The following is a 13,455-nucleotide window of genomic DNA, read 5'->3' as shown; positions in this document are numbered from 1 at the left end:
GCTGTATAGCACAAAATGGCATAAATTGCAGTATCTTACCATAGTTTGTAGACGCTATAACTTTCACACAAAGCAATCAATATACACTTATTGGGATTTTATTTTACCAAAGACATGTAGCAGAATACATTTTGGTCTAAATTTATGACTAACTTTAAGTTTAATATATATTTTTTATTGCTGAAAGTAAAAAATCTAGGGTTTTTTTTCAACATTTTCGGTCTTTTTTTGTTTAAAGAGCAAAAAATAAAAAGCGCACAGGTGATAAAATACCACCAAAATAATGCTCTATTTGTGTGAAAAAAAGGACATAAATTTTTTTTGGGTACAGCATTGCTTGACCACGCAATTACCATTTGAAATAGTGCAGCACCAAATAGCAAAAAAAAAGGCCTGGTCAGGAAGGGGGGTAAATCCTCACGAGGGCAAGTGGTTAAAAGATGAATATAGTAAGTAAAAAAATCTATATCCTACAAATAAATGGTTACTCCATGCTACATCAATGACATTCACTATACAAAGCATGCTGGGTGCCTAAACCTTTCTGCATGATTGTTGGCACCCTGTGTGTAACTGATTAAAGGTGGCCATTTATGTAAAGTGGGACTATGAGCAAAAACGACATAAATGATGCAGCTTTTGTTTTTCTGAGCCCCCCTCCCCCCATACCAGTTTTAATATATGCTGCTGTACAAAACACTATAGATTTTTTTGTTATAGGAAGCATTTTATTTATTAATATAAAATTTTCAAATTTGTATTTTTATGTTTACTTGAAAAGTATATTGTGTTTAATATTTGCCTGTCACAGAGCATACAAAGCAGGAACAAAGGAGCATGCATAAGTAATCACACTTAAGCATAAATGTGGCAATATCTTGCTCAGAAAAAAGGGACTTTATACGTACCTCACAATGGTATAAATATACAACACAAAACTATGCAAAAATATAATATTTATTAATCCATGCAGTTAAAATAGACATTTTACATAAAAACAATGAATATCACAGTCTAACACCAGCATAGTCTTTTGAGTTTGTGATGAACAAACAATAAGTGTATAGGATTGACGCATTTCGCTGCATCTGCTTCCTCCCGATCCAAGCTTCAGGTGCAACATTAATCCATATCAGATCACCTAGCGTGAAAATATTGAAACAGTATACATCCTTTCTTGTAGGGTAGAAGAGGATCACATTTCCCAAATGGACCCAAATGGGGGATATTAAGCAAACAGCAGGATCAAACTCTGATCTGGCTCTAAATGAGGGACAGAAGGACTCAGCTTGTAATTAGGTACATAACACTTCAGGATGTTCCCATACGGCTCCTATCCTAAATACAATTACACACTGCTCATATACCCATGGCCATACAATACTCAGTCCCATGATGTTATCCACAAGTATAAGTTCAACCAAACTAATAGCTGGTAACTGCCAAAACTGCATAGACCATCAACCAATGAGGGTCACAGAGCATACCCTAACAGAAAATCTGCTGCCTGGGCAGTCTCAAAGTGGAGGCTAAGGGTGACCAAGGTATTTCACTTAACTACAATGCAGAAAAGCAAAGTTACGAACCTGGCTGTGTTGTGAGATGTACCCCATAGAGCCTGCACCTTGAAAAAACAAGATAGACATTTCAACCCCCCCATAGGACAGAGGTCACCCCCATGTTTTCAAGTTAGTCGTTCATTTAATTGGAAGCACAATGCTTGCAACAGACCAACTTGCCAGAAAATTCAGTCCATTATGGAATTATTTTATGTTAAATAAATCATCTTTTTGTATGTCTGTTTTGCAATTTTAAGATAATCAATTGCATACACTAAACATGCAAAGTTTGATCTTTAAAATCATAAAGACCTACCTAACCAAATCAAAAAAATTAGGCTCACTTAAGCATACTCCTACACTATATCGCTGTTGTTTAATTTGGTTACTCTCACAGGTGAAAATCTGGCTTTGTATATGACCAGCTTTGTGGCTATGAGGCTTGAACCCCCACTCCAGGTAGGAAACAAAATGCCCTTGCAGTGGGGCCCTCCCACAATGACATTTGTTAATGCTTGTTAAAGCCATACTAAACTGTGCAAAATTCTCAGCTCCACTTTACAGCAGTGGGATGATTACAAACCTCTCTGGCTGCTGTCATCTTCTCCATGGGCTACTTCCAGGTGTTGGGTTTTCACATTTTTGATTGACCAGCAGGGGGATGATGTGCATTCTGAGCTACGCATGCACAGCTCATCAGAAAAATGTTAACAGGCAGGTAAGTGTAGCTTATTGCAGAAGAAACATAGCATGTCTCTTCTGGAATAAAGAGTTGCTGCTCACAATTGTTTAGTTTCACTTTAAGTCTGGGGGTAAAGGAACAAGCCTTAATACTTACCCTATTCCCTCCATCGGTGCAGATGGTCCCCCAAAACCTGTTTTCTTTGCACACTGATGTCATCAGGTATAATGGAGGGTCAATAGCCCTGCATTGTATGTTGAGGATGTAGAGGGCCCACCCACAACTTGCAGCACTGGAGAAAAGAAGAGAGCACAAGAGACAAAATTTGGCTATAGGTATATAAAATAGTAAGAAGGTGAAGAGCCTTAACCAATACTTGGTGCTAAATCAAAAGAGCAAAGTGCAGTAATTTTTTGCAACCAATCAGAACTCGCTCTTCACCAAAACTAGACAAAATATTATGGTTTCTAGTTCTTAAAGTAGAGTTCCACTCACCCTGTCAAAAAATAAAAGTCAGCAGCTACAAAAACTGTAGCTGCTGACTTTTAAAAAACAGCCACTCACCTGTCCCTCGGTCCTGCGGTGTGTCCCCAGCAGCTCGTTTCACCGGCCATCCTGTATTGCAGGAGGCCGGCATCTTCATTGTGGGCACCCGGATATGCAGCTTGCGGGTTCACAGCCAAGTACCCACTGTACATGCGCGAGTAGCACTGCACTTCATGAATGGTCCTGTAGTCTTCTGGGACCTGTCACGTGTCCCAAAAGACTACAGGGAGGGAGGAAGTGGGAGCGGGTACCTGTCAAATTTGGGTACCCGCTCCCCCCCTGCCCCTCAAAGGTGCCAATCCTTAATGGGGAGTGGGGGAGCAGTCCTTAAAGCGGAACTTTCCCTTTTGGGTGGAGCTCCACTTTAACAAATATTGCAGGACCTTAAAGTCAATAAGGGGAATTTATCAAAAGTGGAACAGCCATAATCTGGAGCAGTCATGCATGGCAACCAATCAATTTATCTCTTTCATTTTCAAAGCTTAACTGTACAAGCTGAAGATAGAATCTGATTCGTTGCCATGCACAGCTGCTCCAGATTCTGTCTACTCCAGTTTAGATAGATTTCCCCCAATGTGTTGCCAATGTAGTGACTGCCAACAAATATGTAACCTCAAAATATGAAGCAACTACAAATCTCTTGTGTAAATGATGTCTAAGACGTCCAGTATATACCTGGCACGGGTGTGTTGCTATGCTCAAATTAGAGAGTCAGTTATTATATCTGAAGGGAAATGTTGCAAAAGGCTGGAAGAGCAAGAATCAGCTGAAAGGAAGACATCATTCAAGTACAAATATATACTCTGCCCTATATGACCATCAGAGAAGGACATCTTCTCACAGCTGGAGGAAAGCACAACTTAGGCTGGCCATACATTATACAATTTTCTTGAGAATTTTTCTTTAGATTTACCAAAAACCATATAATATGAGGTTAAACATGAACAACACTTTCAATTGTATCCAATTAAGCAGGCCCTTGCACTACATAGTTGAAGGTAAATCTAAAGGAGTTTGAGCAGAAATTGGACAGAAAACTGTAAGAAAATTGTATAGTGTATGGCCAGCCTTAACCAACTGCTACCTGCTGGACATGTTGTGCCACTGGTATGGTATAATATATACCAGAGTATAATAACACAAAAAAAGCAGGAAAAAAACAAAATTATATATTTATAATAAAATTATATGAATTTAATCCAATTAGGCATCAATCTCTCAGTCCAGCTGATGCAACCATGCATCAGTAGACATAAAAAAAGGTAATAGTGAAATAAACATAAAGAGTAATAATAACAACAATGAAAAAAAGCATAACTCAAATAAATCATAAAAACGTAAATTAGAAACATGGAAAATATTTATATATATATATATATATATATATATATATATAAATATATATGTACTGCTCAAAAAAATTAAAGGAACACTTTGAAAACACATCAGATCTCAATGGGGAAAAATATAATGTTGGATATTTATACTGATATGGACTGGGCAACGTGTTAGGAATGTAAGGATGACCCATCGTTTGATGGAGATGAAAATTATCAACCTACAGAGGATTGAATTCAAAGACACCCCGAAAATCAAAGTGAAAAAATTATACAGCAGGCTACTCCATTTTGCTGAAATTTCAGTAGCTTGTATGGCCCACACGTGCTTGTATGCATGCCTGACAACGTTGGGGTATGTTCCTAATGAGACAATGGATGGTGTCCTGGGATATTTCCTCCCAGATCTGGCCTAGGGCAACACTGAGCTCCTGGACAGTCTGAGGTGCAATCTGGTGGAGAATCGAAGTGTTCTACTGGATTTAGGTCAGGTGAGCGTGGGGGCCATTCAATGGTATCAATTCCTTCATCCTCCAGGAACTCACTGCATGCTCTCGCCACATGGGGCCGGGCATTGTCGTGCACCAGGAGGAACCCAGGACCCACTGCACCAGCGTAGGGTCTGACAATGGATCCAAGGATTTATCCCCATACCTAATGGCAGTCAGGGTGCTGTTCTCTAGCCTGTAGAGGTCTGTGCGTCCCTCCATGGATGGTATTCAATGGCAAATGCCAATCGAGCTCTACGGCGCTGGGAAGTGAGCACAGGGCCCACTAGAGGACGTCGGGCCCTCAGCCTCATGAAGTCTGTTTCTGATTGTTTGGTCAGAGACATTCACACCAGTGGCCTGCTGGAGGTCATTTTGCAGGGCTCTGGCAGTGCTCATCCTGATCCTCTTTGCACAAAGGAGCAGATAACGGTCCTGCTGATGGGTTAAGGACCTTCTACGGCCCTGTCCAGCTCTTCTATAATAACTGCCTGTCTCCTGAAATCTCCTCCGTGCTCTTGAGACTGTGCTGGGAGACATAGCAAACCTTCTGGCAATGGCATGTATTGATGTGCCATCCTGGAGGACTTGGACTTGGACTACCTGTGCAACCTCTATAGGGTCCAGGTATCGCCTCATGCTATCAGTAGTGACACTGACCCTAGCCAAATGCAAAACCAGTAAAAACTAGTCAGAAAAGATGAGTAAGGAAAAAATGTCAGTGGCCTCCACCTGTAAAATCATTCCTGTTTTGGGGGTCCTCTCATTGTTGCCCATCTAGTGCACCTGTTGTTAACTTCATTAACACCAAAGCAGCAGAAACTGATTAACAACCCCCTCTGCTACTTAACTGACCAGATCAATATCCCAGGAGCTTAATTAACTTAATGTTATACTCTGATTAAAAAGTGTTCCTTTAATTTTTTTGAGAAGTATATTTATGTGTATATATATATATATATATATATATATATATACTGTATGTTATATATATTACTATTAGTGTCACTATGTGTTAGCCCACTGTGTTTTTATATACTGTATATATAAATATATATAAATGTCAAAACTTCAAAGTAGTCAAGGTTCAGGTCTCATTATTGCACATGTAATTGTTAATAATCTTGGATCTTGCTATGTGTTTTGTGGTACATTTATGTTGATGTGTACTTTGCTTGCAGGCTGGTGACTCATCCTTATATAATCAATGAGCGCTTTCATTTATACCACTTATAAAGTGTTTTCAGCCTTTTTAATCCAATTCCAAGACCAGCTAAACAGGCTACACTGTCATAGATTCTTGTATAGGTGGGGTCCATGATATTTTTGCTGATAATGCAAATACATTATACAGATATGGATACAGATTTACACAGACACCAATTTATATGTAACTTCTGCAGTGTATAAAATCAACAACAGTCTAAGAGATAGAGAGCTGATTTACTAAAGCTATTGACAACATTCACACAATAAATTCTGCGATGATTCACTTTAATTATCCAACCAGGTGAAAAGCAAATTCCTTTTTACTTTTTTTCACCTGCACACCATTGGATCAGAAAAGTGAATATTCCCAACATTAGTATTGTCAACATTCCCACTCCTTTAGTAAATCAGTCTCTGTTGTTTTCTGTTGGTGCTAGTTATGCAGTGCCAGCAATTTAGACATCAGAAATAGCTGTAAAAGTTAATGTTTTCTGCGTTTATTGGGGCACAATGTCCACAGCCCACTATTCTGAGTACAGTATATTAGATATGGATGCAGCATTGCAGGAAAGTGTCATAATAAACATTTTGCGGTTTTAAAACGTTTTCTGCTTGCCCTATAGACTTATATTTGCCAGATTGAGCAGATAATAGTATGTTTTGTATGTTTCATATGTTGTTTTATATGTACAGACACATGCATGTAGTGGAAGAGGCTGTGACATTGGTGAACCTGCATCACTGCATTGTAATTAGGAAACAGTAGAGTGAATTTATTTCACTGCAAAATTAGCAATTTTGTCATCAGCAAAATTTTGCCAAAACATTCATTTAAAATTTTGCTAATTAAGTGTGATCTACTCTATTTAAAAGTCATCTACTCTTTTTTTTCCTCTCCTTAGAGGTGTTTTGTGTGTGTGTTTTAAGGTGATTTAGTTTATTTTGTTTACTACAATTTTTTTTTGCTGCCATTTTAAAAGCTTTATGTTACACTTTTGCAAATGTTGAGGCTAATAAGGGGCCTCTTTTGGCTGATGCAGGATAGCTCAAAGAAGCTTCTGAAACCCTAAGGGACCACCTAATGCCTAATGTGCCCTAAAACCATCTAAATTTCAGCTTTGCTGCTGGCTCAGCAAAATGGCGAAATTTTATCAGAATTACTGAATATTAGAAGTTTTTAATTTCACTTATCCCTAGTTGTAATGTTATATTGGCTATGGCCAAGTCACCTACAGAATCGGATATTCTGTTACACAATGAAAAAAATTACTTTCTGTATTTTGTACAGATCATAGTCAGTCACATTCATTCTGCATGATTATTATGCAGTATATATACTGTGTGGTAAAGCAAAGCCCTATATTATCAATTTAAAATGTATCTAAATTTAAAGACAAAAAGTAATATATTTCAGCTTACCAGGCCTTAAATGTGATGACTGCATTTTTTTTTCAAGCCTTTTACATTTATTTTCACCTGCTGATGCTGTCAGTAAAACATCCCCTGTCCTAGGGTGTCTACCTTCATTTCTCCACTGTATTTACAGAAGGAGCCATGGTTGGAACTCAGGATGTATTTTGAATACTATTATTATTATTATACAGGATTTATATAGCGCCAACAGTTTGCTCAGCGCTTTACAATATAACAGGAGACAATACAGCAACAATACAGTTCAATACAAGAGGGATAGTAGGGCCTGATCCTTGGAGCTTACAATCTAAGAATATGTCTGCCTTTGTTCATTTCCATTATATATGGAGTGATTAAATTAGTAATTTATATGAGAAAGATGTTTTTTCTTGCAGTTCATCTCATGGGAAATGACATGGACACTGAATTTCGATGAAGATCAACAGTTTTCTGTAGTTGCAAAATGTTCTTAGCCTGAGAACAAGAAAATGAATGCAGCCTTCACATCTAATGACTAAATTACAATTATATTTAGTTTTTGTTCTTGGCTTTAGTTAATAGTAATATTAATAATATTTACTGATTATAGTAATTAATTTTAAGGTATTGACTTTTTTAATGACTGAAGCTTTCATGACCTACAAATTTTGCTTAAGCAGTACTCTGGTAAGCTTTAAAAAGTATGTTCGAGATTTACTACTCATTTAGTGTAGGAGGGTTTAATGCAGGAGAGCACTTACCTTAGTCATTGTTCTCATGGTAACTATCGATTATCATCACCACCATTTCGGAATGTGGGCAGGTCCATCAAGCCATCGCAAGGAATGCAGAAGCAATGGGTGGCCATGGGTGCTGCATTGTACATGATGACGTTGGTGAGGGGAAGGCACACAACAAAGAGAGGAAGAGCTTTGTGGGTCCAGTAATGACTTCCCGAATTGGCATGGGGAAACCTGCGAGACTGAAGAAAAAGATAAGCAGTTTTAAATGGGCAGTAATTTATGAATATAGAGAGGAGGAGACCTCTAATTACATTTACGGTAATTTATGGCTGACTGGAATTCAGCTTTCACAAAACTGCATGGTGTTGTGTTTTATAATATGAATAGCTGGATACTCAAGTCAGCATGGGAAAGGAAGGTATCTGCCAGGGGTGGACTGACAACTCATGGGGCCTCCGGGCAATAGGGGATCATGGGGCCCCTGTGTCCTTGTCCACACTCAAACAACATCCAAAAAAAGCCTATGAAAGGTACCAGGGGCATCTCATGGGGCCCCCTACTGACCCCGGGCCCTCGTGCAGTGCCCGAGTTCCCAAATGGTCAGTCTGCCCCTGGTATCTGCAGTTTCTGCCTTTCTCATCTATTGCCATAGCATGCATGGGATTGATCAGCCAAACCAACTTTCCTGTTTACGTGTAATCTACAAAATGCCATAACCTTCAGGGGTGTATTTACCCCAAGGCAAACAAGGCATTTGCCTAGGGCAGCATTTTTCAGGGGGGCAATGGCATTTTTCAGGGGTGCAGTGCCATCCCCCGAAAAAAGGAAAGCAAGAAGGGACACATGCAGCACAGGGACCAGGTGGGATCTGAGCGAGGCTGCGGCTGCTTGATGGTGTATGCAGAGCCTGACTCTTGCCGGGGTGAGGTGCTAGTGTATGGGGGAGGTGTTAGTGGAAGGCCCTCTCGGGTGAGGGGGGGGCTGTGGTGTTGTTGGTTAATGTCAGGGTCTCTCCATGGGGGGGTGGGGAGCCAATTTTTGTGTTGCCTAGGGCAGCATAAAACCTGAATACACCACTGATAACCTTAAAGTAGCCATTGCTAAAGATTTTAAAAATCAAGATAGGGAAAAAAAAAGAAAAAATAATAAAGGTAATATGTTCATCTCTTTTGGATTGATAAAATCTATGCAATACGAGGGTATGACCATAAACTAAATGGAGAAAGGTTCAGAATTTACTGTAGTACTATTTTACTGAAAGTGCAGTTGATGCTTCAAATAGACTTTTATGTGTATCGGACACTGGGTTGTTGATCTTCTTCTATTTGGATGCTTGAGATGAACTTGTTTTTAGCTCTTTGTTAGTAGAGAATCAGGCAATAGAAAGTTAATTTAAACATACTTGGGACAAACATAGCTGTATACTTGGACAAAAAGGTTAAAAAAAACACACCTAAAAATTAAAAATCAAAACAAGGGCAAACACAATGAACTATTTGCACTTTTTCCACTGTCACTCTTCTATGAGGTCCCACCTAAAAAAAAATTACTCCAGTTCTTTTCAATCAGACAGGAGCTTTTTGATAGATCTAAAGAAAATTGTACAAACAGATAGGAAGATGTGGAGCCCAATTAAAAAGGAATATGGAGGCTGCCATTGTTTCCAAATTCTTCATTTTCTGGCTGTTGGGCTGGCCCTCTGCCTTTAATATCTTTGAAGTCATTAACCAAGGACAAATATACAGATTGGTAAACTTGGAGAAAAGTCTGAAGTCATTTTCTGCGTACTTTCTATATTTGTGTATACCTGCACATTATACAGCAAGGTGTCACCCTACAGACCATCGGTACTATCTGTACATTACAAAGTACAGTGTCACCCTACAAACAGCTGGTACTACCTGTACATTACACAGCACCATGTCACCTTACAAACAGATTTACGTTATACAGCACAGTGTCACACTACAGACAGTTAATACTACCTATATATTACACAGCACAGTGTCACCCTACAGACAGTCTGTTTTACCTGTACATTACACAGCACAGTGTCACCGACAAACAGCCAATACTATCTGTACGTTACACAACACAGTGCCACTCTAAAAACAGCTGATATTACGTGTACATTACACAGCACAGTGTCACCCTACAGACAGCTGGTATTACCTGTGCATTATACAGCACAGTGCCACCCTACAAATAGGTGGTACTACCTTTACATTGCATAGCACAGTGTCATTCTATAGACAACCTGTACTATCTGTACATCATACAACACAGTGTCACCCTTCAAATAGGTGGTACTACCTGTATATCATACAGCAGATTCACCCTACAGACAGCCTGTACTACCTGTACATCATACAGCACAGTGTCACCCTACAGACAGCCTGTACTGCCTGCACATTATACAGTACAGTGCAGGGGCGGACTGACAACTCATGGGGCCCCCGGGCAATAGGGGATCATGGGGCCCCTGTGTCCTTGCCCAAAGTCAAAAAACCCAATGAAAAAGGTACCAGGGACATCTCATGGGGCCCTCTACTGACCCCGGGCCCTTGGGCAGTGCCCAAGTTTCCAAATGGTCAGTCCCCCCTGGTACAGTGTCACTCTACCTGTACATTACACAGCACACTATGTGCCACAGCACTATAAACTGCCAGTAGTTCCTGTACATTATACAGCACCGTGTCACCCTACTGACAGCCGGTAATACCTGTCTATTACAGAGTACAGTGTCACCCTACTGACAGCCGGTAATACCTGTCTACTACAGTGTCACCCTACAGACAGCCGGTGCTACTTGTACATTACACAACACAGTGTCACCCTTCAGACAGCCTGTGCTTCCTATACATTTCACAGCACAATGTCACCCTACCGCCAGCTGATACTACCTGTACATTATACAGCACCGTGTCACCCTATTGACAGCCAGTAATGCCTGTCTATTACAGAGTACAGTGTCACCCTACAGACAGTCGGTACTACTTGTTTATTACACAGCACAGTGTCACCCTACAGACAGTTGGTAGTACCTGTACATTACACAGCACAGTGTCACCCTATAGACAGTTGGTAGTACCTGTACATTACACAACACAGTGTCACCTTATGGACAGCCGCTACTATCTGTTCCTTACACAGCACAGTGTCACCCTACAGACAGCCAGTGGTACCTGTATATTACACAGCACAGTATCAACCTGCAGACAGCTGGTAATACCTGTACATTAAAAGCACAGTGCCACCCTACAGACAGAGGGTACTACTTGTACATTATACAGCACCATGTCACCTTTATGACGACTGATACTATTTGTACATTAAACAGCACAGTGTCACCGTACAGACAGCTAGTAATACCTGTACATTACACAGCACAGTGTCACCCTACAGACAGCTGGTAATACTGAGTAGTGTCACCCTGATGACAGCCAATACTACCTGTACATTACACAGCTCAATGTCACCTTATAGACAGCCAGTGCTACCTGCACATTACACAGTACACTGTCATACTACAGACAGCCAGTACTATTTGTACATTCAACAGTACCATGTCACTCTGCTGACAGCCAGTATTACCTGTACATTACACAGCAGTGTCACACTACAGACAGCGGGTAGTTCACGTACATTACACAGTACACTGTCACACTACAGATAGCGGGTAGTTCACGTACATTACACAGTACAGTGTCACACTACAGATAGCGGGTAGTTCTTGTACATTACACAGTACAGTGTCACACTACAGATAGCGGGTAGTTCTTGTACATTACACAGTACAGTGTCACACTACAGACAGTGGGTAGTTCACGTACATTACACAGTACAGTGTCACACTACAGACAGCGGGTAGTTCACATACATTACACAGCACAGTGTCACACTACAGATAGCGGGTAGTTCTTGTACATTACACAGTACAGTGTCACACTACAGACAGTGGGTAGTTCACGTACATTACACAGTACAGTGTCACACTACAGATAGCGGGTAGTTCTTGTACATTACACAGTACAGTGTCACACTACAGATAGCGGGTAGTTCTTGTACATTACACAGTACAGTGTCACACTACAGATAGCGGGTAGTTCTTGTACATTACACAGTACAGTGTCACACTACAGACAGTGGGTAGTTCACGTACATTACACAGTACAGTGTCACACTACAGATAGCGGGTAGTTCTTGTACATTACACAGTACAGTGTCACACTACAGATAGCGGGTAGTTCCTGTACATTACACAGTACAGTGTCACACTACAGACAGTTGGTAGTTCACGTACATTACACAGTACACTGTCACACTACAGATAGCGGGTAGTTCTTGTACATTACACAGTACAGTGTCACACTACAGACAGCGGGTAGTTCCTGTACATTACACAATACAATGTCACACCACAGACAGCCGGTACTATTACATTACACAGCACCATGTCACTCTGCTGACAGCCAGTATTACTTGTACATTACACAGCTCAGTGTCACCATCCAGACAGCTGGTATAATCTGTGGCAGGCACTCTGTAGGGTGAAGCAGTCCCCCTCTACATACAGTACACAGAAGTCATCTCTTATAGAAGTAGCTCCTCTTAGCAATATGCTGTTGACTCTCACACTTCCAAGGAGAGCACTCCTAATGACTGTCCCATGTAGACCAACCAATTCTGCCACAATTTATTATCTATGATTTCTGTTTCATGCTTTTTCCCTGATCTCCTGCCCTGCCCTGTACCCAGAACAAAATTCACTCAGCACCCAGGACTGTTCCTATGATTGTCCATATGTGTGAGCCTCTTACCTTCAGAGAGCAGATCTCCTTGTACAACAGTTAGGTCCTAGCTATCCTTGTACTCAGTTTTTTGCTGTGTCTGCATACATGGAATAGTCAAGTCCCTCCATGGAGGCTGCAAAGTTTTCTATGCTGCAAAGTGAATGTACTGCAGACTCTGCTGCCCCCAGTTCACAGAAAGGCTGAACTGCTCTCCCTTTCATCAGACTTCTTATTTTGCTTATATTTGCAACTCTAAAATGTGAATAACAGCCTTGTGCCAACTAAACATATTACATTAGGCTCAACTCACAAAGCTTTAGCACGAGGAGAAATACCTTTATATTAGAATTTCACATCTCATTGGACTCAATTGAAAATAACAATCACTTTATATTATATTAAGTATACTTGTCCTGGAGTGTAAGCTATTTGAATTCAGCCTTTTGTATAAATTTTCAAAACCCTTACAGACAGAACACACCATCCTTCTATAGACAGGAGGCAGAAATGGGGCTTTGCTGCTTCACACCATGAGTCCCATTTAGATAATTCCTCATCATATTTATTTCATTGCATAGTAAATTCAGTGTATAGGTAACGTGTTCATTATTTTACGTGTTTGTCATTGTTAAATAGTACTGCATATATATATATATATATATATATATATATACACTCAAACACAGGGGTTTACATACACTCATAC

At 40.2% G+C, this 13,455-nt stretch overlaps 1 long non-coding RNA gene across 1 annotated transcript; it reads right to left on the bottom strand.

The window, feature by feature from the left end:
• Positions 1 to 939: 939 nt before the first annotated feature.
• On the bottom strand, positions 940 to 12,931 carry LOC149459766 (uncharacterized). Its single transcript, XR_016313227.1, has 3 exons — positions 12,777 to 12,931; positions 7,975 to 8,195; positions 940 to 2,533 (listed from the first exon to the last, which is right to left on the bottom strand). It is a non-coding gene; the product is annotated as an uncharacterized LOC149459766 (long non-coding RNA).
• Between the last annotated feature and the right edge of the window lie 524 nt (positions 12,932 to 13,455).

Source organism: Staurois parvus, unplaced genomic scaffold (genome assembly GCF_062004578.1).
Source record: "Staurois parvus isolate SC_StPar_1 unplaced genomic scaffold, SC_StPar_1.0 ptg000249l, whole genome shotgun sequence".
NCBI lineage: Eukaryota > Metazoa > Chordata > Amphibia > Anura > Ranidae > Staurois > Staurois parvus.
This window is presented reverse-complemented; position numbering and strand designations above follow the sequence as displayed.